The 21,048-nt window shown below is 42.5% G+C and overlaps 1 protein-coding gene across 1 annotated transcript in view; it reads right to left on the bottom strand.

Annotated features, from left to right (window-relative positions):
* Positions 1 to 20,611, bottom strand: part of SEMA5A (semaphorin 5A) — a 195,819-nt gene extending 175,208 nt beyond the window's left edge. The window contains exon 1 of the mRNA XM_020812770.3: positions 20,471 to 20,611. The gene's annotated coding sequence lies outside the window, so the exon portion shown is untranslated. The remainder of the gene's footprint in view (positions 1 to 20,470) is intronic.
* Positions 20,612 to 21,048: the final 437 nt, after the last annotated feature.

Raw genomic sequence — 21,048 nt, 5'->3', positions numbered from 1 at the left:
ATTCCAGCCTTTTTCTCCCTCTAACAACATGTTAGGAGGGGGCTTCCAGTCTTCAACTTTGAACGGATTAGTCCCCTGGGTGTTCCTGGGACCTGGCCAGTCCAGGGTAAAGTCTGTGTTCAGTAATTGTCCATCTTCCCCTTCCAATAGGGGTAGTGTATCCTTGTCCCAGCCATCTGTCCAGATCGGGTCTCATGAGGACGAATCCTTCGGCCACAGTCTCCCGAAGGACCTCTCTGCTGTTGCTCCATCATCAGCCATTCTAACCTTTCTCTCCTCTCTCAACTTTCTCCTTTTCCTCCCTCAACTTCTTCCTCCATTCCTTAGTCTCACACTTCCCCCAATAGGAGGGTTTAGGGGTATTTTCACTCCCCCTTCGGGCATCCGCCTCTTCCCTTGGGACCTTCAGCTTTTCCACTTTTCCTGTCCATGGGTCCTCTAGCCAAATCCACTCCCAAACACAAGGCAGTCTCTCTTCTCCCATCATTATATCGCCCAGTGCCACGTCCACTTCCACCTGGGGCTGACGTTCTTTTCCCGCCAGAATATTCCCGCTTGCTCCAACGGTCATTCCCTTCAATTTCTCCTCTACGTTCCCCGGGTTTGCCTCAGGTGGTCTAATCTTCCTGGGAGGGGGAATGGGTGGTGTTTGCACCTCCTTGTCGGCAGAGGGCAGGAGGGTGGCACTCCCGTGAGAGGGACCTTGCTCTCACCGACAGCCTCACATCCATCATTAATTTCTTCCTAGTGATCATATGATTTGAAACATCCTTTGAAACATTGTGTGTCAAGAAGTTATGAGATCTTTCATGCCATGTCATTGGCACAAAGATTATTTTTATTAGTTCGGGAGTGTACGTGTATTGGAATTATAATACCTGTAATTCTCTGCCATTGGCTATGTTGGGTAGGAATTCTGGGAGCTAGAGTCAAAATATCTGATGCCGTTGATTTGGTGTTCATACAAAAATACTGTTATTTTTCACACTGAATTTTTAAATTTATGAAACACAAAGCACATAATGACTGTAAGGTTATTTCTATAAGTAAAATTGCAATTGTCTAGAGTACTGTAGATTCGAGGGTGAAATTGGCAGGGAGTGGGGGAGGGGTTGGATGACCACACACTGAGGCCTGAGACAGTGAGACAGACTGGAAGATCTTAAAAAGCAGATGGGATTGAGAGGCATCAGCACACTGGTGGTACCAGATCGCAACACTCTGGAGAGCCTCTTTCAGATTTTTCATGTATATGTGAAATAGTATGGGGAATCATGGAACCCTGAGACACTCCACAGGGTAATGGTCAAGGTGTTGAACAGGAGTCCCCCAGCTCCACTACCATCCACAAAGTGAATACCAAACAACAGAAAATCCCAGAAGCGGACTCCTTTTTTCTTCACTTAACCATTTCTCACCCACTTGTTTTTCAACAAGTTGGAATGGTAGCTGAAAAGAGTATCCTGTAGACCATCTTGACTGCTGTAATTGGTGATGTCAGCATTCAGGCTGCCCTTTGCTATGTAAAACTTGGCGTCCTTTTTTGCTGCTGGCATGATATTGTGCAGCAATACTGGATCATTTCCTGATTTTTAAAAATATGGATACAGAACCAGAATATTGCACATTCATAATCCAGAGGGGTTTTTTTTAAAAAAGAACTGAATATATTCTAAGCCATATATTTATTCCATATGCAGAACCTGGAATATTACTTTTTTAAAGGACCTTGTTTTGCCCCTCACTGTATCTCAGCAATCACCTTATCATTGCCATTGCTCTGACTTCGCAAGTAATTTGTTTCACTGTGCATTATTAGTCTATTCTCCTGCCATTACCCTCAGGCCAGAGAAATACTACTCTCTGCTTTCCTTTAGGGGTCAATTCTCACACTGCATTTTCAAAATTGCTATAAAAATAGAAGCAAAACAAAATACTGTAATACTTTCCTTGCCACTTAGGGCTAATAAGGGGATGACATAAAAATGAATAATTCCTATCAAAATGCCCCTTTACATGCCTTACTATGCCCTCTAAAAGTGACTGTTAAAAGTAACTACGTGTGACTTGCAACACCTAAGTAATTTGAATGTTACCTCATTATACCTAAAAAGTAACAATGTAACTATTAGCTATATCACTGTGATCCTGTCCTGTGTCCTTTACCTCTTTTGGCACTTTCCGACTCAAAGAAGATTGCTGTACACCAAAGTCCTCAAATAAAACAGATCTATTATTTAACAAATCTTCAGCTTCTTTTTTTATGCATGCCTTCTGGTTCTCGTTTCAACAATAAGTCATAAGCCTTAACTTTCTCAAAACACGATAGGGGATGAAGAACTCGTTAACTCCCTGGTTCCACTGAGGCATGTGGCCCAATACATCAGGTGCCTGTTTCATTAACGTCATTGCTGAGGGTGGCAAACTCAGCCCACCTGTGGCTCCCAAAATTCAATCTCGGTCGGAAAGGACTGGCCCCATGGGATCTCCCAGGGTTCTCCATAAATCTCCTTTGCTCCTCTGGGCCTCTTTTTGCTGCCAGGCTTTGTATTCTTTACGCTGCTTTCTTTCTTCTGTCTCCCCCCAATAAGGTGGTCTCTTCCATTCCCTTTCTGCATATTCTCTAGGAACTCTGAACCTTACCCACTCTCCTGTCCAAGGATCTTCTTGGACTACCTCTACCAAGTCCTCCTCTGTTTTTACCTTCTCCTCCTGTGCCCTTCTCTTTTGAACTCCCTCCCTCTTTTATATCTTCCTTCTTTTCCGCCAAATTGGTGCCCTCTGATGTTTGGGATTCTAAAGGCAACTCCTGTAACTCCCCCACAAGGTTTGTCCATCCTTACTTAGTCTTTTTGCTGGTAGAGACAGATGGTACACTCTGAGGAGTGCCTTTGGAGGTATTCCCAACCTCACAATCAGTCACTACACTAAGTACCCCAACTGCATGTAATTACATTACTTGTTGCTCTTTGCCCAGTTTTATTCCAAGCTCTGTCCAGAGAGAACACCAACGAGGGAAACCTGGCCTAGCCATTAGAAGCATAGCTTGGAAATGCTAATTTTGGGGACCAGAGCTCTCAGCATCCCCCAAACAACCACTAGTCGCAGAATCTGGAGATTCTTATCCTGAAAAGTGGCACTTCACGGTTAGGGCTAGAACTATACCTGAGAGAAGGAAGCAAGTGATAATCCAAGTCCAAGGGAGGTTCACCAGAAAAATGCTTTAAAAACACAGATAAAAATAAACAGAACTTCGTCAAGACCATCTCTCTCTCTGTTATTTCACTATTTATCTGCTTCTCGGTTCCATTCTCTATCCCAAGACAGAGCTTCTTCAGCTGAGCAAAGCCCTCATGACATAACAGGGCACAGGAAAACCCTAAAAACCATCTGAAAGGTTCAGGCATGAAACAGAACCTCTCCACTTCTTCCCTAGTTCACAATGACTGTCTGATCCCTGACGCTACCCTTCCCTTTTCTTCACTCTCAAGTTCACAATGAATTGGCACAGCATGGTCCACTGGTGTAGCATGGGGGGGGGGCTATGGGGATGCTCAGCCTGGGCACAAAATTCTTAGGGGCAGGTGGGGGGGCCTGCCCATTAAATCAATGCAGCCACTTCTTGCACCCCTTTTCCCACTGCCGGCAGTCTGCGTCCAAGCCGCCAGGGGTGCCGGGCTCTCTGAAACTACCAGAATGGACCTCAAGTGGCTTCATGGTCACTTCATGGCACCACCCCATGGGTTTCCTCCTGACGCACCCACATGTTGCATGACAGAGCTTGCACGTGACCCATCATACTTGCCTTGCCCCAAGTGATGGCAGCCCACACAACCTCAGTGGTGTGGTCACCCTTCCTTCTGCCTAGGGGAGCCCTTTTTAAAAGATTCACTCTTTGCACTCAGCAGCTGTTAGCCAACAGTCAGAATATTATACGCAGAGAGCAGGGATTGTTTTATACCTTATTTAAAACATGTGTGTGTGTGTGTGTGTGTGTGTGTGTGTGTGTGTGTGTGTTAAATAAGGTGAAAGGAAAACATGAAAATAACTGAATGTAACAGTGAAACATATCTGAGAAAACAATTAGCAACAACTAGTGAGTAAAAAACTAGACCTTTGTAAGTAAACTTTTTATCTAATTTATCTACATAATTCAGATTAGATACACATTTACAGAAATTCCCAGTTGTCGTGTGATTGATTTGCTTTAGATTCCCCCATCCTATGGGTGTGTTACTGTTGTTGTTTTAATTAATGCTAGCATCATCATTTGGGAAGACTTCCACTGCCAGACAGCATATCCCTTTCTTGCTTCCCTATGGCATGTAGGGCTTTTTAGCCAAGTGCTTTCCAGGAATAGCAAATTTACAACTACTACACCCCACCTCCAAAAATCTGCCAAGGTATTGCAAGAGACAGTGAAGCATCAGCAAACACATACCCTGGGGCAGTCTTCTAGTGCTGCATAGGCTATTTCTTCGATTGCACTAGGAGGTGTGCTCCTTTCACAAATGATTAAAAAGAGGTTGCATCCGCAATACCTAAAGTTTACCTGATTCCTCAGATTTCTGGAGGGATTCGAAACAGCAGCCTGCCACCTGTTCTTGGCTGGTCCATTTTGCAATGTTCCAGGCTAGACGTTAAAAACTAGTCTACCATGAACAGCTGGCAAAAGCTATATGTCACAGAGAGGTCAATCTGAAATATGTTTTGGCATGGCTGATAAAACACACATTCTTTCAAGTCAGCAGTACTTTACGAAGACAAATTGGGAAAGACAAAAACCATGTGCATTGTTTTTTATAGCCAATATCACGAGGGAATGTGAAAGAGGACAAACTAGAACAGAAAAGCTGACAAATTCTTTCTTTCTCTTGTAAGTAGTCATATCAAATAAAAATGCATACTAACAAACAGGAAGAACCCAACTTCTGTTTGTATCATTTTTCTCTTTAACTTTGCTTCATCCTGACAACTTGTAAGAAGAAAAATCAGGGCAAAATGTGATGCATGAGCAGCAGTTATGTGTTAAAGCCAGATGTGCTTTAAACACACATCACAATCATAAGGTGTGGCTAAAACAGAAAGTCTGGCGAAAACAGCAACTGGGCTAGTTGTGAATATAAGCCCTACAGTGCACCTCCTTGCAGTTTCAATTTATGTCCATGAGGCTTCTTTCAGACATTGCTGCCCCCAATAAAGAAAAAGGGGGGCAGAGAGAGGGGCTGCCAAGAAGGGCCTTTGCTCTCAAAGCCCCCCCCCCTTCTTCCTTTCTACATTACGGCAGCAGATCTGACTTTCAGAACTGTCATCCAATCAAGTAGAGGCTTTTAACATTCTTTCTTCAAGACAATTTGGTTTTGTCATTGAACATTAATTGAAATGCAATTGTGCAATGAAAAGATTTCCAAGTAATGTTAAAGCAACAATATGAGAAGTGGTTGCAGGATATATATCAGACTCTCAGGATATATATCAGACTCTCAGCTTAACCATAAGGACAAGCAGTGTGTCAGGATCACCTTGGACTCCTGCCCTGTGGAGTCTTGACTGTGGAAGGTCACAAAAATTTGGGGTTCTGCTGTTAAGACTAGAAATGGGGGTATTTGTATATGAATACCCCCACATAGGTGGAAATAAAGAGGATCCAGCCCCCTGGGGCCGAACTGTCCACTCAGCTGGTAACAACTCATGCACTGGTAACAACCAGACTGGACTACTGCAATGCACTATACGTGGGGCAGCCTTTGAAGACGGTCCAACAACTGCAACTGGCACAGAACCGGGCAGCGCGGCTGGTAAGTGGTGCCACCGCACAGACTCATATCACGTTGGTTCTGAAAAATTTGCACTGGCTGACGGTTGCTGCTCGGGCCTGACTCAAAGTGCTTGCTTTGACATATAAAGCCCTAAACAGCTTAGGACCTGGTTACCTAAAGGACCGCCTTCTTCCATATGAGCCTGCCAGTCCTCTAAGATCAGGCCAGGAGGCCCTTCTGAAGGTGCCATCCCTGAAAGAGGTGAGGGGGATGGCATGTTGAAATAGGGCCTTCTCGGATGTTGCCCCCCAACTTTGGAATGCCCTCCCTATAGAGATCCGCCTGGCTCCAACACTCTTGGCTTTTCGGCGCCAGGCAAAGACCTTTCTGTTTAGCCAGCATTTTAATTAAACAGTATTCCCTAGCTGGTCACATGAGCAGCAGGACTTATTAATTGTAATGTTTTAAGAATTATTTTAATATATGATATTTTATATTGTCTTTTTAAATGTTTTTAATGTTTTTAAGTTTTAATGTTGTACGCCGCCCAGAAGCCACTGGTAATGGTGTGGCTAAAAAATATTGTAAATAAAATAAATAAATAAACTTCCACTGTTGCTGTGGGCTCCGTGCTCCCTTCCTATTGCTCCAGAGGTCACTGTCTGTGAGCCACTCCTGGCAGGAGGCGGGAGGACGGGCCTCTCTGCCAGGTCGAAGAGTAGCTCACAGACCACGAGCTCCAGAGCGATAGGAAGGGAGCACGGAGCCCATGGCCACAGCGGAAGGTGAGTGGACGGTCCGGCCCCAGGGGGCTGGACCCTCTTTATTTCCACCTGTGTGGGGATATTCGTATATGAATATGAATACCGCAATCTCTAGTTAAGACTGACCTCAGTGCTCTCTGCAGACAGTGAGAGCTCGGAAAAAAATTACTTTTCAGGAGTACAACTATCTGAATCCTGCAGCCAGCATTGACAGCAGCTGGCTGAGGGATACTGGGAGGTATAAACAACATCAAAAAAAAAAAGACATTTGAAATGTTGTGGGAGCATCACTAGCATCTTCATAACTGATTGGTGCCTTGTGTCCTAACAGATTTAAACTGGAGGAGAACAAGAGCCATACTTTTCTCCAGTTCCAACACGGATCCATTTCTAGCCAGCACAACAATTTGGCTTCAATCTCAAGCTGTGAATGAGTCAGCATCTCCTTTGGGTAACCCTTATCCATATGAGGCTTTTCACCTCTCATGTCATCAATTCATAGAGATGCTAGGAATGCAGGGACCTCATGGTTGGTTTTTGACATGGTTGCCTACAGGCCAGGCTCATATGCCAGCATTTCATTTAATAGAAGAATCAAACAAACTGCTATTAGATTATGAACAATTCAGAATGAAGGCATATATCATCCAGCATCTGGCTGAATAGCAATCAACAACAGCCTGTAAGAAAAGTTCTCTACCAGGTCATTGGCATAATGCTTTCCTTCTTGAGGTCCCCACAATTTCATACAGCAGCACAATACCTCTAAATGGACATTAACATAAAGCTATCATGACTAGTAACCATTAAGTAGCAGCTTAGCACCCCTGGATCTGATGGTTGTTGTGGTTTTTTTTTTTTTTTTTTTTTTTGGGCTGTTTGGCCGTGATCTGGAAGTTTTTCTTCCTAACATTTCATCAGTCTCTGTGACTGGCATCTTCAGAGGACAGGAGCTAGAACTCTTGTCTGTGTTTCGGTGTAGTGTCTGGGATGCTGAATATTTGTAGCTGTGGGATCAGGTTTTTGTTCTTTTCAGGAGAGACTGGCAAAATGTTAGGAAGAAAAACCTCCAGAACACAGACAAAGAGCCCGAAAAACCCACAACAACCATCAGATCCCAGCCATGAAAGCCTTTGAGAACACATCCCTGGATCTGTCTGATCCGCCTTTAAAGCCACCCAAGGTGCCTGCAACATAGTACCTTGCTATAGCCAAAACAGCCAATATGGGTAATGAGGCAGGATACATTGAGGGACTGCCTCCTCTCCTAACAGCTCACTGGAAAATGTCAAGCACATGGTACCAGGGGAAGCATTTAATCTCTCTCTCTCTCTTTCTCTCTCTCACACACACACAAGAGCTCTGACTTCACCTTAAGAAATATGCCTGGCAGACTTTTCTGTCATGAAAATTTGGGATATTCAATTATAATTTTTCTGCACTCTCCACAAATTTTGATGCATTACACTGTATTTTTAATTATGAAATCTTGTGCTAAATGTTTGATTTTAGTGGTCTAATAAAGGTATCACCAAACCTTTATTGTGTAATTGACCACACAGTTCTCTCTCTTTTCATGATAAATCTCCCATCATTCAGCCCATGAGCATAACCCCAGGTTGTACTACTGTGAGATGGGACAAATCACTTCTCTCTATACCCCTTCTTCACACCATCCATGATCATCTTACTTAGGATGCATCCACACAGTGAGGGAAATGTGAATTCACTCACATTCTCTCACTGAGAAGTTGCACTGGGGCATTCATGGCAACACAAGGCAGGAAAGCCTTCTAATTCCGGTTCTATTTGAAGTGCTTGTAAGTTGCATGGTTCAAAATAACTGCCTGAAGGCGGCTCTCCTTCCTCAATCACTCATTTCTTTATCAGATATTTCTGTCCAGTAGAATTCATGAAGCTGTAAAATACAAAGATACAAAGAAATAAACAAAGAATCAGGATTAACCACCCAGGAGAAACTGTTTTAAAAAGTATTGGGAGAGGAGAGGCTGACACTACAGCACTTGTGTATGTGTGTGCCTGCACACTCTCCTTGTTCTCTCTCAAAAGCCCAAGGGGAAGGTGCTTTGTCAAAGCCTCTCTCTCTCTCTCTCTCTCTGTATGGGCTTGCTTGGTCTTTCTGCTTTGGTTCAAAGCAAAAGGATTTGCTTTTTTTAAAAAAAGAGAACTGTCTCTGGTGGGAAGGATTGAGGATGCAGGACTCCAAGTTGATTTGCATTTCCCATTGCATTTTCTGATCAAGGGGGGGGGCACAAATGAGTCCACCCCAAACCTGTAGCATTTCCAGCATTTTCCCCCTTGTAGTCAGCCTCTGACCTCTTCCCCCCAACACACATGACATTACAGCAGAGAGCCTGACACTGTGTCACCTTTCAATACAAGAGCTACTCTGGTGCAGTGGTTCTCAACCTTTGACCCTACAGCTGTTTCAGATTTAACTTCAAAAGCCAATAGTTAGGGTTTCTGAGAGCTGAAGTCCAAAATATCCAATATATCTGGAAGACAAGAGGTTGAAACCCATTGCTTCAACCCATTGACCAATTTGATTGCCATTTCGCCACCATTTCAGCTGTACAGTATCGATTCTGAGGTGACAAGAACTGTGTATGATAATCTAAGGGTAAGTGCACCCTAGATTTGTATAAAGGCTCTATAATATTGCCAGTCATATCTTTTAATTTCCTTTCTAATTACAGTGGTGCCTCGCTTAACGATTTTAATTGGTTTCAAAAAAAACATCGCTATGTGAAAACATTGTTAAGCAAAACACCATTTCCCATAGAGATGCATTGAAAACCGGATAATCCGTTCCAATTGGAACGGATTACCATCCTTAAGCGAAAATCCCCATAGGAAAAAACGTTAAGCGAAACCCATTGAAATGCATTGAAGCCTATTTCAATGGGGGAAAAAATTCACAAAAAATTCAAAAAGACTCAGAACAAAGCCAAATTAAGTTAACAAAGGTTTTATTAGGTGCACTAATGATTCCAAGCATTTTAAACATTTTTAAACATTTTAGAATATTTTAAAAATAGCAAAAACGGGGCTATAAAAAAAAGTTAAGTGAAACAAGGGGACCTAAAACTGTCATCGTTAAGTGAAGCATGGTCCCAAAATTGTTAAGCGAAAATCGCCCATAGGGAAAATCGTTAAGTGAAGCACAAGATCGTTCCGAAAAAGCCATCGTTAAGTGAATTTTTCGTTGTACGAAGCAATCGTTAAGCGAGGCACCACTGTATAGCTAACCTAGAATTAGCGCTTTTCACAACTTCTTCACATTGGCTTATCATTTTCATTGCATTATCAATCATAATCAAAGGTTCTGGTGGATCACTGCCAGTTCAGATCACTAGCTGAGTATATCGTGGCAAGGTTATGTACAAAAAAACCCTGAAAGGGATAAAGATTATGATGAATGACCCTGGGAAAGGCATGGTTGGCACCCTGAAATGGGTACTCCTTGTTCCCATGACTGTGATCAGATGTGCAACTTAACATATGTGCATACATGTAACTGACTGTTAACGTGTAAACATTTGACTTTGGTCTAGATGACATGGCAACATGCAAGGATACCACAGGGCTATTGCCTATAAAGCAGGGCTTGAATCAATGAACATACTCTTATTACAAAATATCTGAGGCAATCACATATATGTTTTTGATAAAGAATGGAGAACGTTTAACTTAACTGATTTAGTCCAAATGTATCTTTTAATTTTGTTAAAAGTGTTTATAAATCACTTTTCTGCCCATCAGCACTCCAAAAGCAATGCGCAATGAAGTATAAAAGCACAAAAGGAACATAAATATTTATTTATTTATTTATTTGATTTATTTGATTTATATCCCGCTCATCTGGTAAATCTATACCTTAAATATAGAGTTAAACCGTATTGAAAGCCAAAGGCCTGAAAGAATAATAGAGTCATGATTAGAGATGGGGACGAATATAAAAATGGATTGGCTTTTTCGACGAAAATAGCCACTTCATTAAATATTCATCCCTTCATATTCGTGAGCTCCAGAGACCCCTGCAAATACAAAGGGATGAATATTTACCCGTTTTTATTCATCCTTCGTATTACAAAACAAAACAAAAAACCCACACCCGATTCTGCCTACGGGCCGCCGATCAGCCTCCCAGCTACAGCATGTAAAAAGGGAGACTGGCTGCCCTTTGCAAAGATGGCCGCTGAAGCTTCCTGGGAGGCCAGAGGAAGACCTCAGCAGCAGTGATTAAGGTAAGGGGGTGTCGGTGGGGGCTAAGATAGGGAGAGGAAGGGGTGGGGTAGGCTGTGAGTGGTGGCGGCTGCCTATCAGCCACTGATCTTTAATACGAAGGGGGTGGGGGTGCGGTGGTGGTGGGTGGCAGCGGTAGGGCAGAGGCAGTGGGTGAGTGTTTATTTTTTTACATAACCCCCCACAAATCAACAAATAACTTCATTATTCATCGCTTCATGAGGCAACTTCATGCATTGTCAACTTCTGACGACTCACGAAGCAGGGCAATTTTGTCAAAATGGTAAGTCGGCCCCATCTCTAGTCATGATGTTCAACAAAGGTGCAGTCAATCTGACCTCCCAGGTGGAAGTTCCACAATCAAAGTGCTACTCCCATAAAACACCTGTAGAGGCATTTACTTGTCTACCTAATTTATATCCTACCTTTCTCCCAATAAAAGGACATGCTGTGGCACACTCACAAACCAAGCTTGAGGGGTAGTAGAACACACATTTGGGCCTTCTTTGGAGACACCAAATTTGAGGAGGACTCATACAGGAGAGACGTGGTGGCACTGCGGGTTAAACCGCAGAAGCCTCTGTGCTGTAAGGTCTATAGATCTGCAGCTGTAAGATCAAATCCACATGACCGAGTGAGTGCCCGTTGCTCGTCCCAGCTCCCGCCAACCTAGCGGTTCGAAAGCATGCAAATGTGAGTAGATAAATAGGGACCACCTCGGTGGGAAGGTAACAGCATTCTGTGTCTAAGTCGCACTGGCCATGTGACCACGGAAGATTGTCTTCGGACAAACGCTGGCTCTATGGCTTGGAAACGGGGATGAGCACCGCCCTCTAGAGTAGAACATGACTGGACAAATTGTCAAGGGGAACCTTTACCTTTACTTTTACCATACAGGAGGAGGCTGTCTGTCCAATATTTTGATCCCAAACTATTTCACTTAAAGTAATAAGGAAAAGCTTAGGATTTGGCAGATAGAGTTAGAAGCCTAGATTTAATTTGGCAAACTCAAAATTCAGATGAAATTGGCTTCAGCAACAGCAGCGGGATATAAAAAAGAAAAAGAAAAGAATGAAGTACATCAGTTCACACAAACTGTGTTGTTATTTTAAAAAGTTTATATATTTGGAAACTGACAGATGTGCAGTTGGTGAAAGAGGGGGGAAATCAGGTTGTACATGTCTGTTTATTAAGAACCACAACAATAGGCACTGTTGTGTAATACAGTTTATATAAGGGTTAGACAGTGCTTGGCGTCCATATTTAAATCAAACAATAAAACAAATTCTGGTTAGAACTTCTGCTTCTTTATCGTCATCAGAACTGAAAGTATGCAGGCCCTGATGACTGCAGTGTAAAATGGATTGGGTTAAGCCACCAGCTCAGTTGGACATTTTAAAGGTAATCGCCATGGATGTTATAGAAAGTGGGAATAGGATCTTCAACTATACCTCTGTGACACCAAAACAATCACACAGTCTGAAGATTTGCGTTTGGCTTTCTATGGGGCAGGGTCTGAGAGTGGATTTGTGCAGTTGGAAAATCTTTTTGTTTGTTTTTAAATAAACTTTGAAGCACACACATTTATTTATCCCAGAAAAGAAAAGGAGGCTAAGGAGGTTCTTCTCCAGATGTTCACAGTGATCCAGCCATTTGCAAGAGAGGCCAGATATCAGGTTAAAGATCAGGTAGCTTTCAACAAAAATACTTCAGGACATTTCCAGTAAAATTATTTGCCGTTGTAGCAGTCAGTAATGAATAGAGTTCGCTTTAATTATTCAGGCGAGAAAAAAAATTAAAGTACAAAATAGTATGTACATAACAGACATGTCAGATTCTGAGGCTTTTCATCCAATTACAATTGAAAAGGCTTCAAACTGAACTGAAGAAATCCAAAATACTGTATATTGAAATGGTTTGTGGGTGGTGGGAGTAGCACTGAAAAGACAGATAGGGCAATATCTGTGAATTATGTGTGGAATTTTTATCACTTCTGCTTTCATTTATGGATGAAATCACCCTTAAGAGACTGAGGTGTGGTCTGTGTCCATCATATTAATCATTATTTAATCTGATAAAATTGCATCTCACTAAGGTTAACATGTCTAATATAAAAGTATTCTCCTTCCCCTTTTTCATCTGTCAACATACTTCCTTCCAAATACTGTACATACATGGATCTTCAAAGAAGGCAATTCATACCATTTTGAGGAGTTAAGGCAAATCAATTGTACATGGCCACATAGGATTACCCCACATTCTTTAGCTTGCTGCCTGGCACTTGCTCAAGTATAAAACAATACTCCCCTTCATCTGATACCACAGTTCCTAACAAATACTATTGATTTTTTTATGAGGTGGTCAGATCAGTCTTAAGGGATTGAACTGGCAGCTTCCTAACTAGCCTTAAAGACAGCTATGCATATATAGACAGTCACTTCCCAATATGTATGTCATGATCAGGCTGTCCAGAAATGGTCGTAACTGGTGTAATCAGATAGTAAATTCTCCTACAGATCCTTCAAGAAAGTTATCACAATCTGTGGTCAACTGGGTGAATATTCACGTTGTTCTGAACTGAGAGTTGCCAACTCCTACACCTAAGCATGTAATTTTTGCTACCCAATAAGAAGGGGAAAATAGAAACAGAAAATACAGGTTTTGTAATAAGCAAAATAATGTATTTTATTCAGACAGAAACAGTCTCCTGCTACCATAATTGTCTCTATCAAACTAAGACAAGGGTCTCCTGAAGAAGGTAAACCGCAAGTGAGAAACAATTATGAACTCCACCCATCCACCTTCTCCTGAAGATGCCACCACCATATGAACAAATCCATTGTTGTTTTGATTGCTATATATGCCTGCCCTGTTACATATAAGTATTTACATAGTTACTAGCATTCTGAGTTAGTAAACCTTTGTCTTTAGATAGCATTTTCCTAAAGACGTCATCAGAGATTTCCCCTTGCTTCAAAGTTTCCTGTTCTTCCGGGGGGGGGGGGACTGAAAAAATTATCATTGCAGGAAAGAAGATGGAGGGGAAAATGTTTTGTTTTCCTGGTTCTTTGTCCCTCTGCTGTAGCCTTCACTTCTCTAAGCTCATCGCTGCATTCAAGCACTAACACAAGCTCTGTGTTGCTTCTCTTGGTTCAAACATAATGGAGAAATAGAACTACCACCAACATGCCGATGGTACCTCCAATGATCATGCCCAGTGGTTTCATAATACTGTAGATGTTATACAGTGTTGGAAACAAGATAGTGTCTTCATCCCCTGTCAAAACACTCATGAAACTAATGCTGGAACCTGCTCTACAGATAGGAGTGGAGCTACCGTCATAAAGCAATGCTCCCCATCCACAGAACCAAGAGTGCACTGTGATCAATGGTATCAAAAGCTGCTAAGACATAGGCGGGGCTTTGTTGCGGTGCTGCCAGTAGCTCCAGAGAAGAACTCTCTGGAAAAACTGGAACCCGTCCGGTCCGGGATCCCCTTTTTGAAATGGGGATCGAAGGAGAGTCTAGGAGAATTCTCTCTGAAGCAGATGGTGAGCAGCAGAAGGAGAAGAATGGGAGGCAAACCCGGACTTCTTCCCTTTGAAGAAATCACCCAGCACAGATTGGAGGCAGAAGCCATATTTTACCAGGGGAGAAGAGAACAACCAATATAAGCTTAAAATATATAACAACTAAGTAAGCTGAAGCCTTTGATTTATGAAACAGCCCCATTAAGCTGAAAATAAGAATGAAAATATTTGACTGAAAGAAGAAAAGCAGCGGCGAACCTATCTTATCACTCTGCCTCAAAAGCAAAACTAACTCTTAATACAGTAGCAGGCTGGTTTCAAAGCCAAGAGAGTGAGACAGAAAAATAAATCTTGTGTTTCTGGAAAAGAATCCCAGACGGTAATACCATCAGACAGGATTCAAGAGACTTGAGTTTTGTGAATGCAGTTTGGCTTTGATGTATTTCTCTTTTCTCTTTCCTGGACTCTGTGAACTTTTGATAATAGAATCTGGTGGTTTTCTGGAGAAGAAAGAAGGAGCTGATGTGGTCGACTGGACTGAGGAGTATCAACGGGTTAATAGAAAGATCATAAGACGGGCTTCAAGGACAACTACTGGACAGTCTGAAACTCTGTGATTGTTGTTTTGGTTTGCTGGACTGTGTGTGAGTCTGATAATAGTAGCTTGCTAGACTCGGGAGAAGAATAAATAATTGTGCCACGGTTCTATTTGAATTTGAATTTGCTGGGTGAAAATTTGATTTTTATATTATAATATTTGGATAAAGATTGGAGGGAGATCTAAGGGGAGGTTTATGATTAGGGGTTTGGATTGTTGATAAAATTGTGGAAACTGTTGAAGGATATCTAAGGGGCGATCATTGTGGTTAAGGACATAGTATCATCTATACAAACTCCACTTATTTGAAAGCCTGAGATGGCCCCCAAAATTTGAGACATCAAATGGAGACTTGGTCTGTGCAAGCTCAAAGTTCTGGAATAGTTGTACAAGAAATAGAAAAGGAATGGCAGATTACTATGCAAAAGACAATAATAACAGTGTTTTCAGCAAGTGAATGAAGGTCTTAGCAAAATAGAAGATCTGATGAAAGTGATGAAAGAGGGGACATTAGATGCCAAACAACAGTTAAATGAAGTTGCACAAACTTCAGAACCAACTTTATTGGGCATGACACCAGGTAACATAGATGGGATAAAGAGTCATCCAGTGACCTATGCAGCTTCCAAAATTAAAAAGCATTATGTTAAAAATCTCAAGAAAGCAGAGATACTGAAACAAGAGAAACTTATTGGGAAAATATGGGAAATGACAAAAATGGATATCCTGTCAGATGGGCTGAAAGAATGTTCAATTCAAAAGAAGATTGAATGATGGGATGTATTGTATAAATGGCTGCAGTTACCAGATAGTGTTGGAGTAACATAGAATTAAACTAAAATTAAATTTTAAGATGAAAGCAGGAGGTAATCAAATTGTGAAAAAGCAAAAAGTTGATTTGTTACTGTAATATGAATTGATCGGATGACTGAATACTCTGTGTTCTCCTATCCCCCTAACCCTTTCCCCTTTTCCCCATTCCCCCTTACTTTTTGTATACCCTACCCTGTCCTTAAATAAATATTCAAAAAAAAAAAAACCCTGCTAAGACAGCATGTTGAACTAATTGTGTCCCAATAAGAGCAACCAAGGCCAATTCTATCCTATACCTAGGTCAGAAGCCAAAAGAAAAGAGATCTAAATCAATGTTCTTTACAAATGCTTGACATACTCATGAATCAATGCCATCTCTCCACCATCTTATCTCAAAATGGGACATTTGCTATTGTTATTGTATGTCATCAAGTCACTATGAACTTATTGTGACCTCATAAATTAATGATCTCCACAAAGTCCTATCTCCAACAGTCCTGTTTAACCCTTGCAAATTCAAGAATGTGGCTTCCATTATGGAATCCCTACCACATGCTAAGTCCTCCTTTTCCTACTGTTGCTCTTAACTTCTCCTGGTATTATAAGCTTGTCCAGTGAGTCTTGTCATCTCAGTTTAGTTATTTTGCTTCTACAGAGTTCCAGCTTGATTAGACCCAGAACCAACTTTACTTCTCTTTCTGAAGATCCATGATCTCTGTAATGCTCTTCTCTAGCACTACATTTTGGGATCAATCCTTTTTTCTGTAAGCTTTCTTCATTGGCCAACTTTCACATCTACATACAGCAATCAGGAATACCACTGTTTAGATCAGTGGTTCTTAACCTTTGTTGCTCAGGTGTTTTTGAACTGCAACTCCCAGAAACCCCAGCCAGCAGAGCTGATGGTGAAGGCTTCTGGGAGTTGCACTCCAAAAACATCTGAGTATCAAAGGTTAAGAACCAGTGGTTTAGATCATCCTGACCTTGTCTCCACCAAGATATCCATATTCATAAGCATATTTTTATTTATTTTATAAACCAAACATTTCAAAATAGTACAATGACAGAAAAGAAAGAAGAAAAATACACTAAGCAAATTAAAAACAGCACAAAATATATGTTACATCCAGTCCTGCTGTGCTGTTTTTAACAGTACCCTTTGTTGGTTTTAATGGTTTTAACTTATTTAATTGATTTTAATGATTTTATAGCAGTTAGTTTACACATGTTTACTTTTTCGGTAAAAGTGGCTTTATCTGTTTTTATTCTTTTAAAAATTGCCTTTAGCACTGTATTTTAGAAAAAAACATATTTAGTGGAAAGGTGGGGCATTCATTTAAATAAATAATGCACTAAAACAGCCTCGTAGTTTCTATGGAAGTGACAAAGTGCTGGGTTGGTTTGTCCACTGTGGTCTTGGTGAGTCATCTAAAGGCAACTTAGACAATTATCCTGGGGTTGTTGATCCCACATTTGAGATCACTATAGCCAGCTCAGTCAGTGATGTCATGGTTTATATTTCAGCAAGGATCATTCTTAGCAAATCAGTTAGGTTAGAGGTAAGCAAGTGTAAACAATAGCCTTTTTGCTATGAACAATCCCAAACCCTTCCTTAGCAAAATAGAGATTTTGAAGTTAAGATGTAAAGGATGCTTCAAAAAAGGAAGGAAGGAAGGAAGGAAGGAAGGAAGGAAGGAAGGAAGGAAGGAAGGAAGGAAGGAAGGAAGGAAAACTGAGCTCTTCAGTTAACAATTCTACACACAATATTTTGTTGCAGGCCCCACTTACATGTATATAAAAGCAACACAAAACAGTAACAGCAGAAAGAATACATTAAAGCCATTATGAAATCCTGCCTCTGAAGAAGCCTACGCAATGACAGGAGATGATACAATCTGTACAACACAGTTTTGTCTCACTCACAGTCTTTAGGGAAATGCTGCTGAACATACAAGTAGTTTATACCTTTTTTTTAAAAAAAGTCTCATAGAAACTCTGCTGTTCTCAGTTTATTTTGAACAGTGCTAGATTATATGTCCAGAGAGGGAAGCCTCCCCATAGTACACTTTCAACTGCTGCCTAGTCTAAAACTCAAACACCACCTCAAAACCTGCGTGCCTCCTGTTTCTCAGAAGATTTGAATGGGCTGTTTGAATACTATAAGTTGGCATTAAAAACGACAACACAATCTGCTGGACTCTTAAAACATGCACTTTTTACAGTCCTCCCAAATCCCCAAACTATTTATTTCTTTAAAGAGTAGTTACTTGGCTTTATAAAACATTAGGATACCAGCTGTACATATTGAACCATAAATCTACCTAATTAGTTTATTTTCAAGATATATGAACTTGCAAGTTCTCTGTCAATTACCATAAAGATCCATTTATGTTTAAATTTGACATTAATAGCTTGCAGCAAATTGGTACTTATTTATCAGATCAATACTACAAACAATACACCCAGCTATTCTTCATGAGCTTAAAGACCAATAACTCAAATTATTCTCCTGGGATTCATATTATAAACAAACCAAGCACAAATAACATTCTGACTTCTTGGAGGGTATTTAATAAAGCTATCACTGCATAGCACACAAACTAGGAGGTCAGCACCCAGCATACGCACAACAAGAAACTGCTGCCAACTACAGCTGCCTTAAAACTCTACCTATATGCTACCCTTTTTGCAAAGACCTTGTAACATTCACATTTCTGCATGCTTATGCACACATTCATCATTCAGTGACTAAAGCCACTGACCACTGACTTCCATGTATGTTCACAGGAACCAAATGTAAAGAAAGGAATGTACATGCAGACTTTAAAAACCTTTGGAATGGTGGCTATACTAGAGAAACAAACCTAACATTCAGGCAATGGTTTACCTTTACACAACAATTTGGTTTTCAGAAAGCCAACACCTACATTTAAACAATCAGGAAAGATTTGGTGGCTTAATAGGTATCAGATATAAAGTCCACAACTGCATATTATTTTTAAGGTTATTGAGTTGTTATTAGTTCTGTATTGTTTTTTCCCCTGTAAAAACATTTTACACTGTATTTCTGTCTCTTTTTACATAATCTCTGTGAAAGATCACTTTGATAGAAAGACAGCATAGGCATTTTTAAATAACTTAAAACTCAAGAAGCCGCAAACAAATTATCAACCCAAGCAGTCGTCATTCAGTCTTTAAGATAGCTATACATCAATATCGCTGATGCCATTAGACAGGCAGTAAACCAATAACAGAGTGAGCCAGTGCAGTGTGAGTAGACAGAGTAAAAGACTAAGGTTCAGAAGCCCCTGGGTTCAAGCCCCTAACATGGAAATTCACTGGGGAGGTGGTGGCATTGGTAAAACTACTCCTTAAATCTCACATACCTTGAAACCCCCCCTCCCATTAGAGTTGCTGTCAGTCAGATGTAATGTCACCAAAAAAAGAAGTAAAAAAGAAAGGATTTTAGTTTTTTCTTTCTAATGGGGCAACACCGCACACATTGTATGGCACACTGAACCCAAGTTTACTTACTTCCTAGTATACATGGCTGGGATTGGGGTGCAATTCTTTTGTTTAGATGTTGCTTTTTTATTCTTTTCCCTAAAATTAGCAAAGGAGCATACAGCGACCAGGTTAGAAATTCCACTTCTAGCATTTCTTCAAAAGGAATTCAGCCCAACAAAGCCTCCCTTTTCTCTCCTTTTAACAGATGAGGACTGCCAGACAACATCAAGGACGGTTCTGCTTAATACAGAACATCTGCACCTTTCTTCCACTCTCTCACCTTCTCTCTCTCAAACTGATTTTAAAAAAGAAAGGGGGGGGAGCTGAGGCCGAATTTCTCCTGAAGCCGAAGCCTCACTTCTGGCGCCCCCTGACGTCTAGGGCTGAGATTGCACGTCCAGGGGGCAGACTGTGCAGCCGTAGACGAAAGAGCAAACGGGAAATTTGAAAGCCTACTGTATGGACGGGGCGACCTTTTGCACTGGAGTTGAGAGCAGTGCTAGAAAAACACGTCTGGGGCCACCTCTCCTGCCCCTTCTCCTCGCCAGATCTGAAGTTTGTCTGCGCTCAGACAAGAGTCTCTCCCGACATGAAGACATGCCTTGGACCACAGAGTGGTCTCCCCTTCATCACCTCAGCACACAATAACACCTGCGCTCAGCCCTCACGCAAGCTCCTCACTTTCCAACGGCTTCACAGTTAACACACACAGCCGGCCTGTCCTTGCCCCGCTTAAGCAGGTTTACACAGCAGAAAGCCAAGTTTGCAACGACTCAGCCAGAGCGCCATCCAAATATATAGGACTGCGCCCGCGCACCCACACACACACACACACACACACACACACACACACATTTTGGCTGAAGCCTCAAAAAGAAAAAAAGCTGCAATTCTTAGGAGTCAAGTCAGCCTTCTCGAACTCAGCGGGACTTTCTCGCGAGTAAACATTCGTAGGCTCGAACCGCAGCGCTACTATCCCCAGCGTGTGCACTTCCAACGGAAGCCCCACCGAAACGAGTAGAGCTTCCTTGTGCGTAAAACTCCGGCGGGTGGGCGGACGAAGTGGCTTTCTGCTCGTCCCCTCTTAAGCGGCAGCCGATACTTTCCACCGTTTGGTGTTCACGCACATAAACCAGCGACTCCCGTCCAGTCCCAGTCATTCGTGGGGCTGCGGGGGGTCGGGGGGGGGAGAGAGAGGCAGCGAGAGAAGTCACTAGGATCGAGGCTACTCACCCCAGCAGGACCACCATGGCGGGGGGGGGGGGGACGACGCGCGCGTCGATTTATCTACCAAAGGCACGTCCGAAAGCGGGAGCGGAGCGCCCCGGAGGACAGGCTGCCTTCCTGATCGTCAGCCGCTCGACGGAGATGCTGGCAAGGAGCTGGGTGGAAAAGCTGCTGCTGCTGCGACTCTCGCCGCCAGTGCCGGGACGCAGGGACCTAGACGGCGGGGCCCCGGAGGGAGGAGAGGGCGCCCGCCTCACCGAGCGCGACTCTACGGAGGCTAGACTTGTGTATTGGGGGGGGGGGGAGAGAACCAGCCGGACAGGAAAGGCAGGTCCGGTCCTGCTGGAGGTGCCGAGGAGGCGGCGCCCGAGCTCCTCCTGCATGTGCGGGCGGCCAGTTGCCGCCGCTGCGGTAGTTGCTCCTCCTCCAGCCCTCTCGGGGGAGGCTGGAATTGGACCCGGCGGACCTCCTCCTCCTCCTCCTCCTCCTCCGCTCCCTCCGGCTCTGCCACCACTGGGGAGGGGGGCGCGCGGAGGGGCGGCCTTTCCGGCCTCTCTCCTCCTCCTCCACCACCACCTCTTGCT

Source organism: Pogona vitticeps, chromosome 4 (assembly GCF_051106095.1).
Source record: "Pogona vitticeps strain Pit_001003342236 chromosome 4, PviZW2.1, whole genome shotgun sequence".
NCBI lineage: Eukaryota > Metazoa > Chordata > Lepidosauria > Squamata > Agamidae > Pogona > Pogona vitticeps.
The sequence above is the reverse complement of the archived record's forward strand: the minus strand, read 5'-3'. Positions and strand labels throughout refer to the sequence as shown.